Consider the following 27,485-nt stretch of genomic DNA (forward strand, 5'->3'; position numbering starts at 1 on the left):
AACTCAAATTGCGCTCCTTCCCTTGCAAGCGCTGTCATGTGCCTAAACAGTAGATTTCCCTCACATATGGGGTATCGGCATGCTCAGAAGAAATTGCACAACAAATTGTATGGTCCAGTTTAGCCTGTTACCCTTGCAAAAGTAAAAAAAAATTAGTTCCAAAGGAAAATTTTTGTGAAAGAAAAAAAGTAAAGGTTTTTTTCTTTCACATTACAAAAATTCCTGTGAAGCTCCTGAAGGGTTAATAAACTTTTTGAATGTGATACTGCATACCTTGAGGGGTGTAGTTTTTAGAATGGTGTCATTTTGGGGTATTTTCTGTCATACACTGTTATACCGTGATAACTCCGGGAATGGACCCTCTGGATCGTGGCACCCACCTTCCCTGGGCGAGCTGGCCTAGTGAGGACCACCCCCTATACAGGGAGTGTCAGGGGCAAGCCCAAGGGGGTAAGATACCACAACTGCTGGAACCAGGTGGCCGGCTCACAGGAGACAGGAATGAGTGTGTTTGAAGGATGCAACGGAGAGTGAGCTGGAGACAGGAGCGTGCAAAGCGTGGTCTCAGGAGTATGCAGGGTATAGGACCATACAGAGCGTGTACACGGGAGTGCGCTAGATACTGAACCGTGCAAACCGGGTGTACGAAAGCACGACCGGGAGCGGGCAAAGCAGGATGCGTGCAAGGAAGCACACCAAAGTAAGGGACAGACAGAGCACAGAGCAGAGCGTAGGTACGGAGCATGTGCCAGGGGGCACGACAGAGCAAAGCACAGAGACAGTGCAAAAGGTAGAGGACCCGAGTATAGCACGCAGCCAAGCAAGGACCAAAGCGACCAAGCCAGGAAGCACAACAATAATCAGGCACCTCCCACAGAGGGATGTAGCCTGATATAGCACATGATCACTTGGTGTTAGGGTTGCGGATTGCACTAAATATAAAATATAAGGAAGTGCGATTGCAACCCGGGGGCCACCGTGCAGAGCTGGAAAACTGTGGGTTAACCACTGACCCGGTGGGCACAGAAGCAAACTCTGTTTCCACACAGAGCGGCTAAAACAAACGCCGGAGCCTGTTAACTTCACAGGTGTCGGCTGAAGGAGTGCTGTTAAACTGTCACAGGACTCTGCCCCAGAGACAAGGGGCGCTTGGCGCCGCAGTGCCAGCTAGGAGAAATATGAAAATCGTGCACAAATGTGCACAGAGCCACTCTGGCGCACGCCACCAATTGCCCAGGATTAGGCTAACAAGTGCACAACTTGTGCATGGCGCTACAGTGGCGGGAGCTGAGACTTGGCGCGGTACGAGAGTGCCACGTAAGGGATGGCACAGTCGGACGCTAGTGTGAGGTGCGGTGACAAGATAGCACTGTGGCGCTAGACAATGCCACTAATAGGCGCTGACTAACCCAGAACCCTGCAACATACACAGCCAAGGGAGGGGAATCATAATGTCAGTCGTACACACATGCATCCATGATCTCACACACCCTAAACCAGGGGTGGGGAACCAGTGGCTTTTCGTGCGGCCCGCGGGCAGGTTCCTAGAGTCCCCAATGCTCGGGCGGCAGCTGTATCTTGTCAGCTGCTGGCCCTTTAACCCCCAAGTGCACGGCACGCAGCGTTCATTACAAAACGCTGCCTGCCCTGAACATGAATGATGACGTCATCTGCATGGGCGGAGTTAGTGCCCAATGCTCTCCCGTCCACATGTCCCGGAAGAGGAGACGCTACCAGAGAGTCGACAGGGATCTCTGTGTGTGCCCGCAGCTCTGTGCCTCCCCGGGGATCTCTGTGCTGGCAGCTGTGTGCTTTTCTACTTGTAATCTGTGCCCCTCAGCTATGTGCCCCCCATGATCTCTGTGCCCCCCAGCTATGTTTCCACATGTGATCTGTGCCCCCCACCTATATATACCCCCTGTGGTCTCTGTACCCTCCATCTATGTGCCCCCAGCTGTTTCCCCATGTGATATCTATTCCCCACTGTGATCTGTACCCTCCAGCTATATGCCCCCATGATCTGTGCCCCCAACTGTTTCCACATGTGATCTGTGCCCCCCACCTATATATACCCCCTGTGATCTGTGCCCTGCAGCTATGTGCCCCCCTGTGATCTGTGCCCTCCAGCTATATGCCCCCGTGATCTCTGTGCCCCCCAGCTATGTTTCCACATGTGATCTGTGGCCCCACCTATATACCCCGTGATCTGTGCCCTCCAGCTATGTGCACCCCTGTGATCTGTGCCACCCCAGCTATATGCCCCCTGTGATCTGTGCCCTCCATCGATGTACCCCCCAGCTGTTTTCCCATGTGATATCTATGCCCTCCAGCTATATGCCCCCCGTGATCTCTGTGCCCCCAGCTATGTGCACCCCTGTGATATCTTTGGCTCCCAGCTTTGTGTCCCCTGTGCTCTATGTGCCCCCTGTGATTTTTTTTCCCATGATCTGTGCCCCCCACCTATATATACCCCCTGTGATCTGTGCCCTCCAGCTATGTGCCCCCCTGTAATCTGTGCCACCCCAGCTATATGCCCCCTGTGATCTGTGCCCTCCATCTGTGCCCCCCCACCAGCTGTTTCCCCATGATATCTATGCCCCCTGTGATCTGTGTCCTCCAGCTATATGCCCCCGTGATCTCTGTGCCCCCCAGCTATGTTTCCACATGTGATCTGTGCCCCCCTCCTATATATACCCCTGTGATCTGTGCCCTCCAGCTATGTGCCCCCTGTGATCTGTGCCACCCCAGCTATATGCTCCGTGATCTCTGTGACCTCCATCTATGTGCCCCCCCAGCTGTTTCCCCATGTGATATATATGCCCCCTGTGATCTGTGCCCCCAGCTATATGCCCCCCGTGATCTGTGCCCACAGCTATGTGCACCCCAGTGATATCTTTGGCTCCCAGCTTTGTGTCCCCTGTGATCTATGTGCCCCCTGTGATTTTTTTTTCCCGTGATCTGTGCCCCCACCTATATATACCTCCTGTGATCTGTGCCCCCAGCTATGTGCACCCCTGTGATATCTGTGGCACCCAGCTTTGTGCCCCCTGTTATCTATGTGCCCCCCTGCTATGTACCCCCTGTGATGTTTGTGCTCTCATGTGCCCCATGTGATCTGTCAACCAAAGCTATGTGCCCCCCAGATATATGCACCCCTGTGATCTCTGTGCCCCACACCTGTTATCTTCATGTCACCCCTCTGTGATCTGTCCCCCCTGGTGATCTATGAGCCTCACTGACGAACCCTGTCGCCCCAGTGCTATATATCCCCCCACAGCTGTATGTGCCCCCCAAATGATGTGTATATTTCCCAGTGCTGCATTTACCCCGAAAGAGCTGTATATCCCCCCTGAGTACTGTATATCCTACCACCTGGGGTATATATATAGCCCCCAGTGATGGAGAAGCAGCTCCAGCCGTCACATTAAGGGTGAGTTACCGTAATTAATTGCTTGACTAAATATACCAGGGTAATTTTCAAGGTGATTATTTTTGTTTGGCCCTCGAATAATGGTAGAAATGTTCAAATGTCCCTCGGATGGAAAAAGGTTCCCCACCCCTGCCCTAAACCATAAAAGTCTATACTAGCGCACGGTCGTGCGATCCTTTTATAGGCACAGCCTTCCGGGACCTTCCAGATGGTCCAATCCGAGCAGCCACTGGGCCTGAGCATGTGACCCCCGGCCTCAAATGAGAGGATGACCCGCGGGCATGCTCAGTAGTCTGAAAGAAGGACTTAGTCCCGGGAGCTGCTTGCCGGGAACTACGTCTTTGCTGAGCAGCCTCCTCTGCGGCGGGGACAGAATAATAGACCGCAGAAGGCAAGGCTCGAAATTCCTCCTGTGCAGAGGTAGGAATCCGACGCCTAACACTTGGACTTCCGGGTCAGGTCCTCCAGGACATAGAGAGGACGAGACCACAGACAGAGCTGAGAAGAGCGCGCATGCGCACAGCAGCGCAGCGCAACCATGGGACTAGGTGCAAGAAATGCGCGTGCGCACCCGACGAGACCCCCGGAGTGGCCGTGGCACTGGAAGAGATGACGTCGGACCCGAGGCCCCGCCCCCAGATGAGAGCGATGAGACATACACGCCCCTCAAAGTCACTTCAAATGTGAGGTGGTCATTAAAAAAATGGGTTTGCAAATGTTGTAAAAATGAGAAATTGCTGGTCAACTTTTAACCCTTATAACTTCCTAACAAAAAAAAAAAAATGTTTCCAAAATTGTGCTGATGTAACGTAGAACTATTTTGTGTGATATGACTCTCTGATTTAAGGGCATAAAAATTAAGAGTTAGAAAATTACGAAATTTTCAAAATTTTTACATTTCTGTTTTTTTTTTCACAAGTAAACCAAGTTATATCAAATAAATTTTATCACTATCATGAAGTACAATATGTCACGAGAAAACCTGAGAATCACCAGGATCCGTTGAAGCGTTCCAGAGTTACTACATCATAAATTGACAGAGGTCAGAACTGTAAAAATTGACCTGGTCAGGAAGGTGAAAACAGGCTTCGGGGTGAAGGAGTTAATGGTTCAAGCCGTGAGGCGTGGTCCCCGACAGGCTCCCTTGTCTCCATGTGCTCTGCACTCTGTAGTTCCTGGAGGCGCGCCTAGTGCGAGCTCACTCCCCTGCTCTTAAAGGGGCAGTACGCACACATAATAAAATGCCCCAACCAGTGGTTGGAAGGCATTTAGTAACAGAGGCCGAAGTCACTAGAACTGGTGCAGCGAGCCCTGAACTCGAAGTCCCTGGTCCTAGTGCGGCCAGTGCCTGACCCCCCATCGCCTCAGTCCGTGTGTGGAAAATTCTGATATTTTCACAAAAAAATGCAAAATATAGGAATCTAAATTTATCACTAACATGAAGTACACGAAAAAAAATCTCAGAATCACTGGGATGCATAGTTACATGAGTTGAAAAAGGGGCCTTCAAGTTAGTGATACATTTTATCACTAAATTAATTATAACCCACAATGTTATCATTGAAGCTTTCTAGAATTAGTACCACCAGAGCTGTGGAGTCAGGAAGCCAAACAACCGACTCAGACTCCTCAATTTCCCTGACTTCCGACTACACAGTCCTGGTCGCTACTGAGCATGTACAGTTAGGTCCATATATATTTGGACAGAGACAACATTTTTCTAATTTTGGTTCTAGACATTACCACAATGAATTTTAAACAAAACAATTCAGATGCAGTTGAAGTTCAGACTTTCAGCTTTCATTTGAGGGTATCCACATTAAAATTGGATGAAGGGTTTAGGAGTTTCAGCTCCTTTACATGTGCCACCCTGTTTTTAAAGGGACCAAAAGTAATTGGACAATTGACTCCAAGGCTATTTCATGGACAGGTATGGGCAATCCCTTCGTTATGTCATTCTCAATTAAGCAGATAAAAGGCCTGGAGTTGATTTGAGGTGTGGTGCTAGCATTTGGAAGGTTTTGCTGTGAAAGAAACATGCGGTCAAAGGCTCTCCATGCAGGTGAAGCAAGACATCCTTAAGCTGCGAAAACAGAAAAAACCCATCCGAGAAATTGCTACAACATTAGGAGTGGCAAAATCTACAGTTTGGTACCTCCTGAGAAAGAAAGAACGCACTGGTGAACTCAATGCAAAAAGACCTGGGCGCCCACGGAAGACAACAGTGGTGGATGATCGCAGAATAATCTCCATGGTGAAGAGAAACCCCTTCACAACAGGCAACCAAGTGAACAACACTCTCCAGGAGGTAGGCGTATCAATATCCAAATCTACCATAAAGAGAATAATGCATGAAAGTAAATACAGAGGGTTCACTGCACGGTGCAAGCCACTCATAAGCATCAAGAATCAAAAGGCTAGACTGGACGTTGCTAAAAAAAAAAAATCTAAAAAAGCCAGCACTGTTCTGGAAGAACATTCTTTGGACAGATGAAACCAAGATCAACCTCTACCAGAATGATGGAAAGAGAAAAGTATGGCGAAGGCGTGGTACAGCTCATGATCCAAAGCATACCACATCATCTTTAAAACACGGCGGAGGCAGTGTGATGGCTTGGGCATGCATGGCTGCCAGTGGCACTGGGTCACTAGTGTTTATTGATGATGTGACACAGGACAGAAGCAGCCGAATGAATTCTGAGGTATTCAGAGCCATACTGTGTGCTCAGATCCAGGCAAATGCAGCCAAACTGATTGGTCGTCGTTTCATACTACAGATGGACAATGACCCAAAACATAAAGCCAAAGCCACCCAGGAGTTTATTAAAGCAAAGAAGTGGAATATTCTTGAAAGGTCAAGTCAGTCACCTGATCTCAACCCAATTGAGCATGTATTTCACTTGTTAAAGACTAAATTTCAGACAGAAAGGCCCACAAACAAACAGCAACTGAAAACCACCGCAGTGAAGGCCTGGCAGAGCAACAAAAAGGAGGAAATAAAGCGTCTGGTGATGTCCATGAGTTCAAGACTTCAGTCAGTCATTGCCAACAAAGTGTTTTCAACCAAGTACTAGAAATGAACATTTCATTTACAAGTAATTAATCTGTCCAATTACGTTTGGTCCCTTTAAAAACAGGGTGGCACATGTTAAGGGGCTGAAACTCCTAAACCCTTCATCCAATTTTAATGTGGATACCCTCAAAGGAAAGCTGAAAGTCTGAACTTCAACTGCATCTGAAATGTTTTGTTTAAAATTCATTGTGGTAATGTCTAGAACCAAAATTAGAAAAATGTTGTCTCTGTCCAAATATATATGGACCTAACTGTACATAAAGTGCAGAACAGGTTCATCTCAACTAAAAGCCCAGATCCTAAGATCTGGAACAGAACAGACATTTATAGGACATTTCATAACTTTCCCAAATTCTTATGAAAACCTTTACAGCACATCCTGCATTGTACTAATATACCCAAGGTATTATATATTTTAGGACTCTGAGTCGGTCCTTTTTATACCAATGGCACCAAAATGGACACCAGACTCCAATTCTGCAACTCCTTAATTTCCCTGAATGCAACTGCTGACTCCGACCCCAGAGTCCTGGTCACTACTGAGCATGTACATGAAGTGCAGCACAGATTCATCTCACCTCCGACTCCACAGCACTGGTCACTACTGAGCATGTACATAAAGTGCAGCACAGATTCATCTCAACTACAACTCCACAGCCCTGCCTCACTACTGAGCATGTACATTAAGTGCAGCACAGATTCATCTCATCTACTACTCCACAGCCCTGCCTCACTACTGAGCATGTACATAAAGTGCAGCACAGATTCATCTCACCTCCGACCCCTCTGCACTGGTCACTATTGAGCATGTGCATAAAGTGCAGCACAGATTAATCTCATCTACGACTCCACAGCACTGCCTCACTACTGAGCATGTACATGAAGTGCAGCACAGATTCATCTTAACTAAAAGCAGAGATTCTTAGATCAGGAACAGAACAGACATGTATACGACATTTCATAACTTTCCCAAATTCTTATGAGAATATTTAAAGCACATCCTATATTGTAATACTTACTGTACCCAATTTATTATATATTTTAGGAGTCGGTCCATTTTATATTGACTCCATCTCCGATTCTGACTCCACAACTCTGATCACCACATAAAATGACATTGGGCAGAAATGAAAAAAATGGCTAGGTCAGGAAGGTGAAAACAGGCTCTGGCGTGAAAAGGGATAAGCCTCTTTTAAATTTGCGGCTAATTTTTTTTTAAAATTTTTGTATTTTTTAACATCTATTTGAAATAAGTATTGAGTATGCGTGTTTTTATTTGTTTGTCATTATGGGAAGGGTTTTTGTTTTCCAGATGGTTTCAGATGATAAATCAATTTGTGATTTTTAGAAAGTCGTCAAACGTTTGCACAAATGTACTCTAGTTCCCCCTTGGAGTGATTTTTTGGGTAATTCAGAAATTTTTGCACACATTTTGTGACATTTTCATGAATCACGCAACTTTTTGCTTTAAAGAAATGTAAAAAAGGTTAAACACAAAAATAGCCATTTTATTTTGTATAAAATTCATAAGCAGCATGCGCCATTTTGAAGAAATTGTAGCAAAAATATCAACGAAAGTAACAAGATTAAAAAAGAAAAACGGATCTTTTGTCTTATACTTCAGAATATCCACTTGATACAAATTCCAAATATGCATGTTAAAACTTTGTTGTCACTGCCATCTGCTTTCTTCTAAGTCTTAAAGGGGTTTTCCCAAGAACAATTAATTTTATTAACTAGATATTGGAATGAAAATAAGGTCCACAATAAGAAGTGATTAAATAAAATGTTCCTGTGCTGAGATAATCTTATAAATGTGTCCCCGGCTCTGTACTGTGTAATGACTGTCTGACCTTACAGGGACATGGTTTGATCATACCACCGCTCCTGGGCAGGGGAGGAAACAAAAGAGTATACAGACATTACAGCATGGGATCACAGCTGATTCTTTTAGTGAGGTAAAACAGTTCTCTGCCTGTATTTAACCCCTTAGTGACAGAGCCAATTTGGTACTTAATGACCAAGCCAATTTTTACAATTCTGACCACTGTCAATTTATGAGATTATAGCTCTGGAACGCTTCAATGGATCTCACTGATTCTGAGAATTTTTTTTGTGACTTCATGTTAGTGGTAAAAAATTCTTAAACATGACTTGCATTTATATTTTAATAATAATACATTTTATTTCTATAGCGCCAACATATTCCGCAGCACTTTACATTTCAGAGGGGACTTGTACAGACAATAGACATTACAGCATAACAATAATCACATAGATCATAACAGATACCAAAAGGAATGAGGGCCCTGCTCGCAAGCTTACAATCTATGAGGAAAAAAAGGGAGACGCGAAAGGTGGGTGGTAACAGTTGCCCTGATTGTATGGACCAGCCATAATGTTAAGTGTGTAACAGTACAGACGCAGAGGGCTAATGGATGCATAAAGCATGTGGGAACATGATGCTTGGAACCTGGTTATGGTAAAAACTTTTGGCTGTGCCACATAGGGATAGATTAGGTTAATGTGTTGAGGCGGTAGGCCAGTCTGAATAAATGAGTTTTCATGGCACGCTTAAAATTGTGGGGATTGGGGACTAATCGTATTGACCTGGGAAGTGCATTCCAAAGAACTGGCGCACCACATGTATAGTCTTGGAGACGGGAGTGGGAGGTTCTGATTATTGAGGATGCTAACCTCAGGTCATCAGCAGAACGGAGGGCGCGGGTAGGATGGTATACTGAAACAAGGGAGGAGATGTAGGGTGGTGCTGAGCCATGGAGGACTTTGTGGGTGAGGGTAATAAGTTTGTACTGGATTCTGGAATGGATGGGTAGCCAGTGTAATGACTGGCACAAGGTAGAGGCATCAGTTTAACGATTGGCGAGGAATATGATCCTGGCAGCAGCATTCAAGACAGATTGGAGGGGGGAGAGTTTGGTAAGAGGGAGACCGATTAGAAGAGAGTTACAATAGTCGAGACGAGAATGAAAAAGAGAAACAGTAAGAGTTTTTGCGGAGTCAAAAGTAAGAAATGGTCGAATTCTAGAAATGTTTTTGAGGTGTAGATAAGAGCGAGCCAGTGATCGTATGTGGGGGACAAAGGAAAGCTCGGCGTCAAGCATGACCCCAAGACAGTGGGCATGTTGCTGGGGAGCAATAGTGGAACCACACACGGAAATGGCAATGTCGGGTATAGGTACAGTTGTGGCCAAAAGTATTGACACCCCTGCAATTCTGTCAGATAATACTCAGTTTCTTCCTGAAAATGATTGCAAACACAAATTCTTTGGTATTATCTTCATTTAATTTGTCTTAAATGAAAAAACACAAAAGAGAATGAAGCAAAAAGCAAAACATTGATCATTTCACACAAAACTCCAAAAATGGGCCAGACAAAAGTATTGGCACCCTCAGCCTAATACTTGGTTGCACAACCTTTAGCCAAAATAACTGCGACCAACCGCTTCCGGTAACCATCAATGAGTTTCTTACAATGCTCTGCTGGAATCTTAGACCATTCTTCTTTGGCAAACTGCTCCAGGTCCCTGATATTTGAAGGGTGCCTTCTCCAAACTGCTATTTTTAGATCTCTCCACAGGTGTTCTATGGGATTCAGGTCTGGACTCATTACTGGCCACCTTAGAAGTCTCCAGTGCTTTCTCTCAAACCATTTTCTAGTGCTTTTTGAAGTGTGTTTTGGGTCATTGTCCTGCTGGAAGACCCATGACCTCTGAGGGAGACCCAGCTTTCTCACACTGGGCCCTACATTATGCTGCAAAATTTGTTGGTAGTCTTCAGATATCATAATGCCATGCACACGGTCAAGCAGTTCAGTGCCAGAGGCAGCAAAGCAACCTCAAAACATAAGAGAACTTCCGCCATGTTTGACTGTAGGGACCGTGTTCTTTTCTTTGAATGCCTCTTTTTTTCTCCTGTAAACTCTATGTTGATGCCTTTGCCCAAAAAGCTTTACTTTTGTCTCATCTGATGTCCTGCTAAATTTTCTCCCAAATTAGGTTATTTACCTTAACTTACGTAGCGCTCACTGGCATCCCAACCAGGCAAAGATTATTGACAATCTTTTATTTTAGCAAGCAATCATTTTGTTTTACATAGCACATGAATAGTCTCATTGATTTAAAAACGACAGTTATGACATGAAAGATTTCAGCATCAATAATAATTACCGAGTTATTGTAGCATCACCCTTCACATCGGGGGACCTCTCGATCAGCGGGAAGGGGTTTTCCTCGGTAAGCATCACAGACTAAGTGCGTCCACTTGAATCGTCTGGAAAGTCCCCACCCGCTGAGGAGGTCAGTACTTTTTATAACATTAATTGGAATGATCACGCACTGACATGCGCAGTGAATCAGGGTTTTTTCACATTCCTCCTTTATCTCAGTTGGTTTGGTTCTCACATTCCTTCCTTCCAACTCCCACAACAATGCCTGAGCAGGTGGTTGTTTTTCACATTCCTGAGTGTGTGCTCTCCTCATGGTAGGAAAAGTTCAGATTCCGGTCACAATCCATAGTATCCAAATGGATGTTTCAATGTACTGCAATCACTACCTTATTGACTGGATGCCTATCTATACCAGTCTCTCACTCATGCATATCCCATTTGTATCACAATCGGTCCTTGATTGCAGTCTTTTAAACACCATCTTTATAGGACACCATGAGCACTTGTGGTTTCTTGCAACACATTTTGTAAGCTATATATGGACCATTAAATCGAGGCATTCAATAATACAAATTTTCTGGTACCTCCAATATCAATGGGGCCACTACATATCTACACATTACATCTGATTTGGTAACATTACATACATAAATTACTCCAGTACAATATATATCATTGCAAACCATTTTGGAGGATTGTATTGATCACGGTCCTCCACGCTTGTTCATTAAATTAAATTTGTTAGTAACATTCTGTAAATTCAGCATAATAGTGTCTATTCCAACCTGCATGCTAACTGGCTGCCATATTGTAGGCATCCGCTTATCTTGCAAAGTCAAAACATCTTCAACATCATTTATTTCAACCTTTCCAGTATTCTTGTGCACCGCATATATAGATCGGTATCTCCTTTGATTTCAGGGCTCCAGGCAGAAAGTTCCATCAAATGCAATATTTAGAAAGTAACACCTTTGATTTGCTTCACAAATAAAATTATCTTGATTCCTGGATTTGGTCGAATTGACCCATCCCCATCCCATCATTCCTTTTCTGGTATTCGTCACCTTTTTCCCCGACGTCCGAGCGTCACTTTAAGGAACTGCCAAATTCACGATACCAAGGATTCCAAGGGTTGTCAACAGTTTTTGATTCTAAAATAAAACTAAAACAGTATTATTCCCGCAAATCACACTTCCACTCCTGGCCTCGGAACGTATTCCTTCCTGAATTTTGTAGTCAGACAGATTCCAGGAGTCCAGGCACCGATGCTGTCCAAACACGCGAGCCCAAGGATTCCACTTAACCATATTTGAAGATTTGGAATCTATAAAATCAATAATCAACATTATTCTCCCAAATAACATTTTTCTTGTGGGATATATTCCCATTTTTCTACTCCTGGCCTCATAATTTACAGGGTATGGTCTTTGCCTATTGCTATCACTTCAGCCTCTGAAGGCGGTCCTTGGGTATTTTGAACCCAGATTTTGGCTCCCACATTAGTGATGTTAGAAGAGCCAAAACCTTTTGAGCCTCTGATCGTTAATTCTGAAGGGGCTGTTCCCTCTTGCACATCTGACAAATTTATTGGAATCAAAAGCATTTGCGCAATACGCTGTCCTTTCTCCAAAATTAGAGGCTCATTCCCCAAATTTATCATTAATACTTTGATTTCTCCTTGATAATCTGCATCTATGACTCCTCCCACCACCATGGCCCCCTTTAATGCCAAACTAGACCTAGTGGCTGTCTGTCCATAGTGGTCCTTTGGAATCTGACACCCCAATCCTGTAGCTATTGGTTTTACTTTCCCCTGTGGGATCACAACAGTTTCCAATGCACTCAAATCCAAACCTGATGAATGTGGAGTCGCTCGTTCCGGTATTCGTGCTTCTTGATCAGTTTTCCACCATATGACGGACCTTATCAGGTGTGCCTCATGTATGGTGAGATTGGGTGTAAGCATCCTCCTGAGAGGAGTCATGGAGTCTGTGATAGGCCTGTTGTTAATTATCTGTAAAGCCTCACTCAAATTGTCTCTCCATTGTCCATACTGTGTATCAGATTGATTAAGTTTTCTCAATGTGGATTTTAATAATCCATTCATTCTTTCCACCAATCCTGCTGCTTGTGGAAGAAACAAACATTCTAATGAGTCAACAGGGACATGTGCATCAACATAAAAAACAGCACTTTTAGTAACCTGAATTATTTCCTCAATACTCTGCCAAATCTCCTTAGCCCACACCTCTTTTCACCTCAACCTCTCCAAAACTGAACTTCTTCTGCTCCCACCATCTACTAACCTCCCTAAATCTGACATTTCCCTCTCTGTGGGTGGCACCATAATAACACCCCGACAGCAGGTGTGCTGTCTGGGTGTTATGTTCGACTCCGATCTCTCCTTCACCTCCCATATACAATCTCTTGCCCGCTCATGCCGCTTACACCTAAAGAACATCTCTAGAATCCGCCCTTTTCTCACCATGGAAACAACAAAAACTCTCACTGTCGCCCTGATCCACTCCCGCCTAGACTACTGTAATGCTCTATTAATTGGCCTCCCTCTCACTCGACTCTCCCCTCTCCAGTCTATCCTTAATGCAGCAGCCAGGGTTGTCCATCTGGCTAATCGTTTCTCAGACGGGTCCGCTCTTCGCCAGTCGTTACACTGGCTGCCAATTCATTACAGGGTACAATTCAAAGTACTTGTTCTCACCCACAAAGCTCTCCACAGTGCGGCACCCCCTTACATCTCCTCCCTCATTTCTGTCTATCGGCCTAACCGACCGCTGCGCTCTGCAAATTACTTTCGACTAACCTCTGCCCTAATCCGTACCTCCCACTCCCGACTCCAAGACTTCTCCCGTGCTGCGCCAATCCTCTGGAATGCTCTACCCCAAAATATTAGGACCATCCACAATTTGCATAGTTTTAGGCGCTCGCTCAAAACACATTTGTTCAGAGCGGCCTATCACATTCAGTAATCAAAGTCATGTTTGTGTGTGTGTAGCCCATTCACTATCTCCATCTAACCCCCACCCCCTGAAGATGGCTGGACCGTCATTGTAAATACATCATTGTAAATACAAACCTGTGCTTTGTATCCCCCCCACCTCATTGTAGATTGTAAGCTCCACGAGCAGGGTCGTCTTATTTCGCTTTAATTATTGTATTGTTAACGTTGTTACTTATGACTGTTGTGTTTGAAACTGTTCAACTGTAAAGCGCTGCGGAATATGTTGGCGCTATATAAATAAAGATTATTATTATTATATTATTTTCCATGAATCTGCCAATCATGTTTTTTATCCCATGATCCAAGTAGCTAATCCATTAGCCACTGACCATGAATCAGTGTACAGATAACATTCTGAAACTTGTTCATGTTTCAAAGCCAAAAAAAAACAAACCCCATATAATTCAGCATATTGACTGCTTTTCCATTTTCTTTTCCAGTATTCCAGGAACTTTTACTGCAGTTTTTTTTTTTTCCAGCTACATTCTGATAATGTTCTCACTTGTCTTTTTACAACCAGGTGTTACATTCTAACACCACTTTCTGCCCTCCTACTTCTGTAACTTTTTGTTCCAATTGAGAGCACTTCCTCTGCATTTGTTGATTCCGCTCATGCATCGCGCGATATGCACTGAGCAGAATCCAAGTTCGTCGCCCAAGCGACACAACATCACCCGCCTTGGCGGGGACACCCATGAGTACATTAACAACATCATGGGTTAACTGCATCACCTGCCTTTGCAGGGAAAACCTCGAGTAACTAAACAACATCGAGGGGTTATCTGCATCACCTGCCTTTGCAGGGATCCCCATGAGTAAACCAACAACATCATGGGTTAACTGCATCACCTGCCTTTGCAGGGAAAACCTCGAGTAACTAAACAACATCGAGGGGTTATCTGCATCACCTGCCTTTGCAGGGATCCCCATGAGTAAACCAACAACATCATGGGTTAACTGCATCACCTGCCTTTGCAGGGAAAACCTCGAGTAACTAAACAACATCGAGGGGTTATCTGCATCACCTGCCTTTGCAGGGATCCCCATGAGTAAACCAACAACATCATGGGTTAACTGCATCACCTGCCTTTGCAGGGATCCCCATGAGTAAACTAACAACATCATGGGGCTCTGAGCCCTTGAGCTTATTATCCTATGCCTCTGCAAGTCCACTACTCCCCAATTCATGCGCTATTATATCATACAGAGCTTCGGTCCAGCCAGGAACCTCCGGTTTTTCCTCAACTTTTCTTTATTACTTCGCCTAAACATTGTAACAAAAATTTGGCAAAATGCCAAATGCTGATTTTTTGCACAAAGAAACCTTAACTAATATTCCGTATTTTGACAAAAATAGAATTTCAAAATTATATTCAGGCAAAAAGTTATTTAGGATTTTCCATAATTGGCTTTCTGCCAAATAGACGCAACCTATCACAACTTTACAATTATCACTTCTCCAGACTATAGAACATACCAAAAACCTTCCTAGTTACAACTACAAAAATCTTTTTACTCAAAAGCCTGAAATTTGAAAAATCCTGCTGACTACGCCAATTTATGTCTTGCTAAATTTTCTCCCAAATTAGGTTATTTACCTTAACTTACGTAGCGCTCACTGGCATCCCAACCAGGCAAAGATTATTGACAATCTTTTATTTTAGCAAGCAATCATTTTGTTTTACATAGCACATGAATAGTCTCATTGATTTAAAAACGACAGTTATGACATGAAAGATTTCAGCATCAATAATAATTACCGAGTTATTGTAGCATCACCCTTCACATCGGGGGACCTCTCGATCAGCGGGAAGGGGTTTTCCTCGGTAAGCATCACAGACTAAGTGCGTCCACTTGAATCGTCTGGAAAGTCCCCACCCGCTGAGGAGGTCAGTACTTTTTATAACATTAATAGGAATGATCACGCACTGACATGCGCAGTGAATCAGGGTTTTTTCACATTCCTCCTTTATCTCAGTTGGTTTGGTTCTCACATTCCTCCCTTCCAACTCCCACAACAATGCCTGAGCAGGTGGTTGTTTTTCACATTCCTGAGTGTGTGCTCTCCTCATGGTAGGAAAAGTTCAGATTCCGGTCACAATCCATAGTATCCAAATGGATGTTTCAATGTACTGCAATCACTACCTTATTGACTGGATGCCTATCTATACCAGTCTCTCACTCATGCATATCCCATTTGTATCACATCTGACCAGAGAACATTCTTCAAAAACATTTTAGGCTTTTTCAGGTAAGTTTTGGCAAACTCCAGCCTGGCTTTTTTATGTCTCGGGGTAAGAAGTGGGGTCTTCCTGGGTCTCCTACCATACAGTCCCTTTTTATTCAGACGCTGACGGATAGTACGGGTTGACACTGTTGTACCCTCGGACTGCAGGGCAGCTTGAACTTGTTTGGATGTTAGTCGAGGTTCTTTATCCAACATCCGCACAATCTTGCGTTGAAATCTCTTGTCAATTTTTCTTTTCCGTCCACATCTAGGGAGGTTAGCCACAGTGCCATGGGCTTTAAACTTCTTGATGACACTGCGCACGGTAGACACAGGAACATTCAGGTCTTTGGAGATGGACTTGTAGCCTTGAGATTGCTCATGCTTCCTCACAATTTGGTTTCTCAAGTCCTCAGACAGTTCTTTGGTCTTCTTTCTTTTCTCCATGCTCAATGTGGTACACACAAGGACACAGGACAGGGGTTGAGTCAACTTTAATCCATGCCAAATGTCTGCAAGTGTGATTTAGTTATTGCCAACACCTGTTAGGTGCCACAGGTAAGTTACAGGTGCTGTTAATTACACAAATTAGAGAAGCATCACATGATTTTTCGAACAGTGCCAATACTTTTGTCCACCCTCTTTTTTATGTTTGGTGTGGAATTATATCCAATTTGGCTTTAGGACAATTATTTTTGTGTTTTTTCATTTAAGACAAATTAAATGAAGATAATAATACCAAAGAATTTGTGTTTGCAATCATTTTCAGGAAGAAACTGAGTATTATCTGACAGAACTGCAGGGGTGTCAATACTTTTGGCCACGACTGTACATTAGTAGTGGGAGGAAACACAAGGAGTTCAGTCTTTGACAGGTTCAGTTTCAGATATACTGTAGTGAGGACATGATGTTAGACACAGCGTTTAGACAATCGCTGGTGTTTTCTAGAAAGGCAGGCATGATGTCAGGAGAAGAAGTATATAATTGGGTGTCATCAGCATAGAGATGGTACTGGAAAGCAAATCTACTGATTGTTTGACCAATAGGGGCAGTGAACAAAGAGAAGAGGAGGGGGCCTAGGACTGATCCTTGAGGAACCCCAACAGTAAGGGGAAGATGAGAGGAGGAGGAGCCAGCAAAAGATACAGTAAAGGAGCGGTCAGAGAGATAGGAGGAGAACCAGGAGAGAACGGTGTCCTTGAGGCCAATGGAATGGAGCATAGTGAGGAGGAGCTGATGATCCACAGTGTCAAATGCTGCAGAGAGATCCAAGAGAATTAGCATGGAGTAATGACCATTTGATTTAGCTATTAGTAGATCACTAAAGACTTTAGTGAGGACAGTTTCAGTAGAGTGTAAAGAGCGGAAACCGGATTGGAGAGGGTCGAGAAGAGCGTTATCAAAGAGATAGCGGAGAAGACGGGAGTGGACCAGGCGTTCCAGGAGTTTAGAGATGAAGGGAAGATTAGAGAAGAGGGAAAGATACCAGAAGAGAGAGAAAGAGGTTAAATATTTTAGTTAGGTGAGGGGTGACAGCAGGGGAAAGGGACTGGAGGAGATGTGACGGAAATGGATCACTGGTGCAAGTGGTTGGGCGAGAAGATGCAAGGAGCCTGCTTACTTCTTCTGTGACTGGTTCAAAATCAGAGAGTGAGCTAGATGCAGTGGGGGAGGGAGGACAGTGCATGGTATGAGGTGATTGGGAGATAATTTCCTGTCGGATCTGGTCAATTTTTTCTTTGAAGTAATTAGCCAGATCGTCAGCTCGAAGCTCCCTGGTTGGGGCCTGTACTCTTGGGTTGAGTAGAGAATGAAAAGTGTCAAAGAGACGTTTAGGGTTATTGGACAGTGAAGTGATGAGGGTGTTGAAATAGGTTTGGCTGGAGAGGTGAAGGGCAGTGTTGAATGTTTGAAGCATAAACGTATAATAGATGATATTTTCCGGTAGGTTGGATTTTCTCCACAGACGTTCGGCGCACCTGGAGCACCGCTGCAGGAAACGTGTTTGCAGGGTGTGCCAGGGTTGTCGCCGTCTGTGTTGTGGTGTTCTGTGTATAGGAGGTGCAAATTCATCCAGGGCACTTTGAAGTGTTTCATTGTAATGCTTCAATGCCGAATCAGGACATGAGAGGGAGGAGATAGGGGCCAATGAAGACTGCAAGTTATTCATAAGTTTCTGGGTGTTAGGCTGTATGCACACGATGCAGATTTGCAGCGGATCCGCAGCAGATTTTAGGCTAGTTTCACACTAGCGTTCATGAGCGCAGCGACGGCCTGCGCACGGCCGCCGCTAAGCCTGCATGCGCCCTGCGTCCCCTATCTTTATCACAGGGGGCGCAGGCCGTGCGCAGTATGCGTTTGGCGGCGCATGCGTCCTTTTGACGGTGCGCCGACATGCGCCAAACGCAACCTGCTGCAGTTTGGTTGCGTCGGTGCACCGTCAAAAAGGCGCATGCGCCGCCAAACGCATACTGCGCACGGCCTGCGCCCCCTGTGATAAAGATAGGGGATGCAGGGCGCATGCAGCGTCATGCGCTGGTGGGCGGAGCTACCGGTGGGGCGCGGCAGGGGGCGGGGCTTAGCGGCGGCCGTGCGCAGGCCGTCGCTGCGCTCATAAACGCTAGTGTGAAACTAGCCTTACCATGCAGAAACTTTGCATATCCGCATTGTGATGTACAGTAGCCTTAAAATCAATGAAAAAAAACGCTGTGCAGACGCTGCGGATTTTTCCGCGCGGTTTTCCTGCGGTACAAAATCCGCAGCATGTTACTTCTTTTGTGCGGTTTTCCATCTCCCCTGTCACCAAATCCGCAGGGGGAAAACCGCAGTGGAAAACCGCACAAAAACCGCAAGAAAACTGCATGAAAAATGGAAGAAATCCGCTGGAAAAATGCAGGTCATTTGACCTGCGGAATTCTTGCATTCTGCGCGGAAAAATCCGCAGGGCCAAAAAGTACGTCTGCACTCAGCCTTAATGGCTTGTATGTTTCTATAAATATGGACAGTGGGGGTGATCTGAGCAACCTGGCAGTTCTTGATAGAGAATGAAAGAAGGTTGTGGTCAGAGAGCGGGAGAGGGGAGTTTGCAAAATCATCCACTGCACAAAGCCGAGAGAAGACCAAGTCGAGGGAGTTTCCGTCTTCATGCGTTGGAAATTTGGCAAAGATTTTGAAAATTTTCACTTAATTTTTGTGCCCTTAAATGAGTCATATCGCACAAAATAGTTAATAAATAACATTTCCCACATGTATACTTTACATCAGCACAATTTTGGAAACATAATTTTTTTGTTAGGACGTTATAAGGGTTAAAAGTTGACCAGCGATTTCTCATTTTTCCAACAAAATGTCACGGTCACGTGTGTCTGAACACAGCGAGTACCGCAAGGCGAACCCATAACACGCGTGACCCTGGATACACCGCCTCCAGTAGGGCGAATTTAAATAATAAAGGGGAAACCTGGGTAACAATAACAATGGTGGGCCCTGCGATAGGGAATAGGGAAGTGGAGACCTCCTGTACTCCCCTGAGCCAGTGTCTCTGCACTCCTAACGTTCCCTATTCCGGTTCCGCACCGGGCGACGCACGCGTACCTCAAACCCTGACTCGCCCTGCACCTAAACCCTCACTAGGGAATTGGTCGGTGCGGAAACTAATCCCACCACTGCACTAAACACACATAAGGGAAAATGACAATACAGGGGGAACTTTGGAATAAATTCTTGGACTTTTAGGTGCGCTGCCAGACAGATTTCATATCCAAACCAGGTTAATGAATTAACCCTTTATTCCCTAAGGAGGATAACAGGGGAATAGGCGAGGCAACCAGATAACCAGAGAGGTTGGTAACTTAGCCGATTGCAGACCCCTAAACTGACAACACAACTAGAATTAGCAGTGGGACGTACCTACGATGCTTTAGACGCCTCGGCACAGCCAAAGAATTAACTAAGCCTAAAGAGAGAGAAAGGGGAAAGCTAAACTGCCCCGGAGAAGAACCCCAAAGGAATAGATAGCCCCCGAACACATATTGCCGGTGAGACAAGATGAGGCACAAAACACAGGCAGAGAATAGAGTAAGCAAATGAAGGGGCCCAAACTATCTAGATAGAATAGGACAGGAAAGGATACTGTATGCAATCACGCAAAAAAGCCTAAGAAAAATTCCAACACGTCTGATATGCAAAAATACTGAGGCCACACGACCTCTCCCCCCTAAATCAGAACTCTGGTGTGACTGGATGCAAACAAAAGATACTGATATACCAGGGAATTAGAAATACTGCAAAGACTGACATAAGCTGTGGCAAATGAAACAGAGTCCAGCACAGGTCCCAGCAGGGAACCAGGGTGGACTCACACCAGCAAGGCAGAAATCAGAGAAAAGCAAAAAATGGATCAAATGCAAAAAGATTCAAGCAGATAAATAACTTATCTGAAAGTTTCAGGAGGAAAGAAGACTTCCAAAAAGCTCAGGAAGAAAACCAAATTACCGGCAAGGACTGAGGGAAGGTTGCTCACTTAAATCACTCCAGTCTGTAACACCTGATCTCCAATCATCCTGCTCAGGTGATTGGCTTCTGTCAGCCAGACCAGCTCCATTACCAGCAGCAACCACCAGAGGGAGCCCAAACTCAGAAGCCAGGTCAAAAGTGTTCACAACAGTTGGGCATGGAATATGTGACTTCTGCTATCTTGACCAGTGTAACCTTCTCAGCATGCAAACATTCGCAAAGCTCGGAAGTGATAACATCATTGACCACCAGTAAACTGATCACCGAGTTCAATGATTGGCTGCAGGTGAAAGTCTGTTGCCAAATAGCCTCAGTGGTCAAGTCACTTGTGATCAGTCACATCATCAGTTACAATCCAGCGAAAACCATTATAGTGATAACACTGGAGCATAGGTCTGTGGGAAGTATGCCTTTTATTGTTTTACCTCCATGACCACTATCAAATTTAAAAAAAGAAGAGGAGAACCTAACCGTGCTTGAGCAGAATCTACAGTATTATACTTGTTCATGGCTCATTAACAAAATGTGAGAACTATTATCAATACTGTATCTAAAAAGGTTGCTGTTCCGTATGACACTTATGGTCTGAGTAATGAAGTCAACAGATTTCCAGAACTCAGAAACCTTCTAGGCATACATCAGACATCATAGTCCATACACAGACTGTGAACACTGAACATGTGAAAACAGCCTTAGACCTTACTCTCACAGATGTAGGAGACAAATATCTAATATCAAAAATTATACTGGAACCATGGGGTAGCACGGTCACTTATTGGTCAGCAACGTGGCTGTGCAGCTCTGGCTTCATGGGTTCCATTGCCACCAAGGAGATCATCTGCTAACAGTTTGCATGTTCTTCAAATGTTTGCACGTGGGTTTCTTTCTACACACCAAAGACACTGATAGGAGAATATAGATTGCAAACCCGAATGGGCACAGTTATAATAATATGTGTAAAGCGCTGTAGAATATTATTATGCTTTTTCTACCTCTTGGGAGAGCAGTATGATGTAGTGGAAGATACCCTATTCAAGCGATGTATCACTTGAAAAAAATAAAATATTTCTGGGTTTTCACTACTGCAGATCTGAATGCTGTGCTCTGCATAACCCCACCTAAATCACTGATTAACCCTGCTATTCTGTTCGTTACCACTATCCACTTATGTTCCGGTCATTTTTGACCGGACCAAATAAAGTCTTGATTTTTAGCTAATTTAAGTGTTTTAATTGAATAATTTTTACAGTATTATATTGTATGTGAACATGGTTGTTTATAAACAAATAAAAAATGGAAAGAAAAACTTACTTTTTATTTTTTTTGTGTCAAAACATTTACCATGGCTTTATTGGAATATTTATGCATATTGCATATTTAACGATGATCCTTCAGAACTCTGTTGCCTGTATATGTCCTCTCTGCTCTCTACAGCTGGACTGAAAAAGAAACTGGATAGACTACTATGGCAATTGTCTACTGATAAGATAAAATAAAACACCCCCCACCCTTTAGGATAAGAGCTCAGAGTAAAGCAAACACACTTTTCGGACAGAATTTATTAGTACTCTTTCAGATCAGCATTTCACAGAAATTAGATCAGGGAACATAAGTAAAAAAAGAGAATATGTTCATTTACAATATGAAATGTTGAGAACTGAATTAAACTATTTTACATGAACAGCAGGGTAAAAATATTTGGCACATAACTATACTGGAAGGTAATCCATCAGCAGTATTGTAATGAGAAAATGTATGTATGTGTAAAACTGAATGGACAAAAAGGACCTAAATAAATTGATAAATAGTAGTAGATATAATATATAGTCCAAAATGAGATTATAGCTCCTTTATTTTACTCATAAAATGGCTGGAGATCACTATAAAAGGCTATCGGTTATTTTTGACCGAACAGTACAAGTTTATAAAAAATTGTGGAGCAAAATGTAAACAAAAACAAAAAAAAGTACCCATAGTAAGAACCCCTCAAATGAGGAAAAGTCAATCAACCACAAGTTTCAGAACCGCATCTTGAATATTTAAAAAAAATATTAAAGTTCAAAATCAGTCGTTTTTGACCGAACTTAGCAGGGTTAAAAGGGTTGTCCACTACATTCTATAATTCCCCCACCGATTTAAAGCTTGTATAGAAGTATTTTTGTAAATACCTCTTGTTGTCCGCTCTGCCTGTGAGTGGCATAGTAAAATTGGTGAATATCCCTAAGTAATAGCCTCAGTCATGTTGCTAGGCAACTAATGAAGCCTGTTTTTATCTATGTTGTTATCAAATTGGAAAGTCTAATTGCCTTTGGCTTCAAGCTGAGAGTTTACATTTAAGCAACATGTTAGATGTTTAGAGCGAAGGTTAGATATATTCCCCTGCAAATAATGTTGACAGAAGAAAAACGATAAGCTAATTATAATGTCTACTGAAGTGTGACAATTGTGGAAGCGGGCATCCTGCCAACAGAGAAACCTCGGTATAGAATGTCACTCCGAACCACCCACTGTGGAAAAAGCACATGGAAAGCCTCACTACTGGGAGCTCATTCCAGAGACACTTCTAAAGGCCGCCAGCAATGACTTCATAAGCAAACAAACCATGAAGACACATGTTAAATCTAAAAGGCCCCGTCACACATAGCAATCTCGCTAGCGAGATCGCTGGTGAGTCACAGTTTTTGTGACACAACAGCGATCTCACCAGCGAGATCGGTGTGTGTGACAGCGATCAGCAACAGGCCCCCTACCGGTATCGCTGATCGCTGCAGGAAAGGCCAGGACTCTTTTTTGGGCGCTGGTCTCCCGCTGGCCAGCACGCATCGCTGCCTGTGACAGACGGGAGACCAGCGATCTGCTGGTAACTAATGTACACATCGGGTATCCAAGGGACGTGCGTCCATTAGATACCCGATGTGTACGTTAGTTACCAGCGCGCTGATGCAGTTTGACAGCTCACCAGCGATCACATAGCGATTCACCAGCGATCCTGACACATTGATATCGGAAGAAGCAGGTGGCGAAATGCACGTCGGGGTGAGGGGACGCTGGACCACACTTGCAATTAGAGGCAATATTACTTTTTCATTCCTTGTGCTCTGTGCATATCGGCATATCTATGATCAGGATTTTTTACCTTCTCATTGTGCCCGTGTTATTTTACACGGTTATAGTACATATGCCTTTAGCTTCTGAGTGGTTTCCCTTATACCTTTAGGGGGAGGGATATTATGGATATCATTGATCTTGTTCAGACATTGTATATGGGTTCTGACTGTATGGAATAAATATTATATTTATTGATATAAGAATTGATATATACTGTCATGTGATTGGTTCATATATGTCAGTCTTACATTTGTCTCCTCATGATTTATTAAGTGTGTACGGCGTCCCCTATTACGGCATTATGCTTTTGTCATTTTTAGAATTTTTGCATAAAATGAATTTTTAATATTATTGGGATCTCTTCTTTGTTCCATGTTAATATTGATGGGATTTGTGATACGGATTTGTGTGAAGTGCCCTTTTGATTAGGTTTTGGGACATTGTAGTTATTGACATTGATATCCTGTCAGGATCGCTGGTGAGTCGCTATGTGTGACTCCAGCCTAAGGGTACCGTTACACATAGCGATGCACCAGCGATCCCGACAACGATATGGATCGCTGGTGCATCGCTAAGTGGTCGCTAGTGAGCTGCCACACAGGCAGATCTCACCAGCGACATCGCAGGGGTCGGGGGTCGCTACTTACCTGTCAGACGAGGCGATCCTGACGTCCTCCCGCCCGCGTCCACGCGTCGCTCGTCGGCGCAACAGGAAGCCCCAGCAGGAAGCGCCCGACGAGAAATAATCCAGGAGCTTCTCGCGCGATCAACGATGAGCAGCGGGGGAGCCGGTCGGAGGTAAGTATCAGACATAGCGATATCGCTAGCAATATCGCTGCAACGTCACAAAATCGGTGACTTTACAGCGATATTGCTAGCGATATCGCAGTGTGTAATGGGGGCTTAAGATACGCCAACATTTGGATAGCGTACATATCACCCCACAAGGCCACAGTCTGAAAATACAGAAATTTCTAACAGCCATTGATCAATGGTAGGTAGCTATATTATGTGTCAAACAAACCTTAAGGCTATGCGCTCACTAAAAACCGGACTCCTTCACAGAAATCGCGCGTTTTTTTCCGCGCGATTTCACCACGATTTTACCGCGATTATGATCGCGATTTTGCCGCGATTTTCGCGTGCGATATTCAAGTACTTTCCAAGCGATTTGAAGCATCGCTTGGAAAGTGATTGACAGGTTGGTCACACTTGTCAAACATAGTGTTTGACAAGTGTGACCAGGTTTTTACTATTGAGGCCGCCTATGCGGCCTCAATAGTAAAAGATAGAATGTTAAAAAAAATAAAAAAAATTGGGGTATATTTACCTTCCGGCTAATAATAAAGTAACTTGGCACTCAACTGAATAATCCTTTGCAAATTAGATTTAATTTTATAATTTATTGCAGTCCTGGAAACGTTTCGGCCTATTATCGGCCTTCCTCAGTCTGCCGACTGCTATCGCGAAATACTAATCCGGTACCCAAGTAAGGATTCCTATGGAGATCTACTTCAGAACGTCATGTTGATCTAAATGGTATCTCCTATTATTATAAGAGTGGATATACTGATTTAAATGCCTTGCAAAAAGGAATATATAACCATACATAGAGAAATGTATAAATCTCCGTGGGGTATCATGGACGCTTAATCTGTTTGAAACTAGTGCTGTATAGTCCAGGAGGTAAATGGGTCCATATGAAGCTTGTTTAGATATGGAGGTGGCATACAAAGGTGGGACGCGGTATTCCCCCGCTCGCCAGCTGACAACAACAACATACATTTATGAAGATGGGAAGAATAACACTTTAAGGCTATGTGCCCACGTTGCGTTTAAATCCGGACACTGAAAACCGGACTCCTTCCCAGAAATTGCGAGTTTTTTTCCGCGCGATTTTACTGCGATTTTACCGCGATTATGTTCACAATTTTCGCGTGCGATATTCAAGCACTTTCCAAGCGATTTGAAGCATTGCTTGGAATGTGATTGACAGGTTGGGCACACTCATCAAACATAGTGTTTGACAAGTGTGACCGGGTTTTACTATTGAGGCTGCCTATGCGGCATCAATAGTAAAAGAAAGAATGTAAAAAATAATTAAAAAATAAAAAATCGGGGTATATTTACCTTCCGACGTCCCGCGCAGTCTCAGCGACGCTCCCGTTCCCAGCGATGCCTTGCGAGACCTGTGATGACGTTGGTCTTGCATTGCTATAGCGATCTCACGAGACCGCTAGAGTCACGCGAGACTACGTCATCAAAGCACCTTGCTGCAAGGCATTACTAGGAACGCTGAGGCCCGGGAAGGCTGCGCGTGACGTCGGAAGGTAAATATACCCCGATTTTTTATTTTATTTTTTTTTTACAGGGGTATGGTACCCAGGGCCTGGAGGACAGTCTCCTCTCCTCCACACCGTTGGTACCAACCGCACATGAGACGCTTAACTTCGCGCATGGTGGGCATAGCCACATGCGGGAAGTAAGCGATTCTCATGCATTCCTATGGGTGTGGAATCGCGGCAATTCTTTGCGATTCCGCACAAAAGAATGAGCATGCTGCAATTTTTTCCGCGATGCGATTCCGCCGCGGAAAAAAGCGCAGCATTAGCACAGCAGGTGCGGAATGCCATAGGAATGCATGGGGTGCGTTCTGTACAAGATTTTTAAACGTCTTCACACAGAAAATCGCGGCAAAAACGCTTAAAAATCGCATTGTGGGCACACAGCCTAAAGCTATGTGCCCACGTAGCGTTTTTCAAGCATTTATTTATTGAGCAGAAACGCATGCACTTTTTGACACGCGTTTTTGATGCGATTGTCAAGTGTTTTGACATGCGTTTTCCTATGCGTCTTTGCAATTACAGTGTATGTATGCGGAATCGCACAATTAATGAACATGCTGCGTTTTTTCCGCTAAGCGTTTCCGCAGCGGAAAAAAACGCACCATTAGCACAACAGTGGCATGTAAAAGTTTGGGCACCTCTGGTCAAAATTACTGTAATTGTAAACAGTTAAGCAAGTTGAAGATTAAATAATCTCTAAAAGGCCTGAAGTTAAAGATGACACATTTCCTATGAATTTTAGGGGGGAAAATATACAATCTCGTATTTACATTTTAAAAATTACAAAAAGGAAAATGGGTAGCTGCAAAATATTGGGCACCCTTGGAGATGTGTTCTCAGATAACTTTGACCAAAATTTCAGAGCTTAATTAGCACGTTAGGATTATGGCTTATTCACTATCATTGTTAGGAAAGGTCAAAAACCCAGTCTCCTCTAACCTTGTGCCAAAAAACAGCAGCCATGTGTTCTTCTAAGCAGCTGCCTAGCACTCTGAAAATGAAAATGGTGGAGGCCGACAAAGCAGGGGAAGGCTATAAGACGATGACAAACTTTTCAAACAAATGGCAGTTTTCCGGAGCAGTGGAGGTCAAGATAAGGTCTGGAAGACCAAGCAAACTTTCAGTAAGAGCTGCTTGTAGGATAGCTAGAGAGGCAAATCAGAACCCCTGCTTGACTGCAAAGGACATTCAGAAAGATTTACCAGACTCTGGAGTTGTGGCACATTGTGGTAATGTTCAGAGACACAAACGCAAATTATGCCTTCATGGAAGAGTCATTAGAAGAAAACCTCTCTTGCGTCCTCACCATAAAATTCAGCTTCAAAAGTATGCAAAAGAACATCTAAACAAGCCTGATGCATTTTGGAAACAAGTCCTTTGGACAGATGAGGTAAAATAGAACTCTTTGGCCACTATGATCAAAGATATGTGGGGAGAGAAAAAAGGGCACAGAATTTCAGGAAAAGAACAACTCACCAACCATTAACCATGGGGGTGGACCAATAATACTTTGGGGTTGTGTTGCAGCCAATGGCTCAAGGAACATTTCACGAGTAGAGAGAAGAATGGATTTCATTAA

At 44.1% G+C, this 27,485-nt stretch overlaps 1 protein-coding gene and 1 long non-coding RNA gene across 3 annotated transcripts in view; both read right to left on the minus strand.

The window, feature by feature from the left end:
- The window catches only part of FIG4 (FIG4 phosphoinositide 5-phosphatase), a 744,221-nt gene that overhangs the window by 634,261 nt on the left and 82,475 nt on the right, over nt 1-27,485 (minus strand). The gene's annotated exons all lie outside the window — the stretch shown is intronic.
- Nucleotides 11,158-18,186, minus strand: LOC141089547 (uncharacterized). The gene is made up of 2 exons (XR_012232322.1): nt 15,472-18,186; nt 11,158-12,016 (listed from the first exon to the last, which is right to left on the minus strand). It is a non-coding gene; the product is annotated as an uncharacterized lncRNA (long non-coding RNA).

This window comes from Dendrobates tinctorius, unplaced genomic scaffold (assembly GCF_039654945.1).
Source record: "Dendrobates tinctorius isolate UK_male_01 unplaced genomic scaffold, ASM3965494v1 ptg000046l, whole genome shotgun sequence".
NCBI classification, from domain to species: Eukaryota; Metazoa; Chordata; class Amphibia; order Anura; family Dendrobatidae; genus Dendrobates; species Dendrobates tinctorius.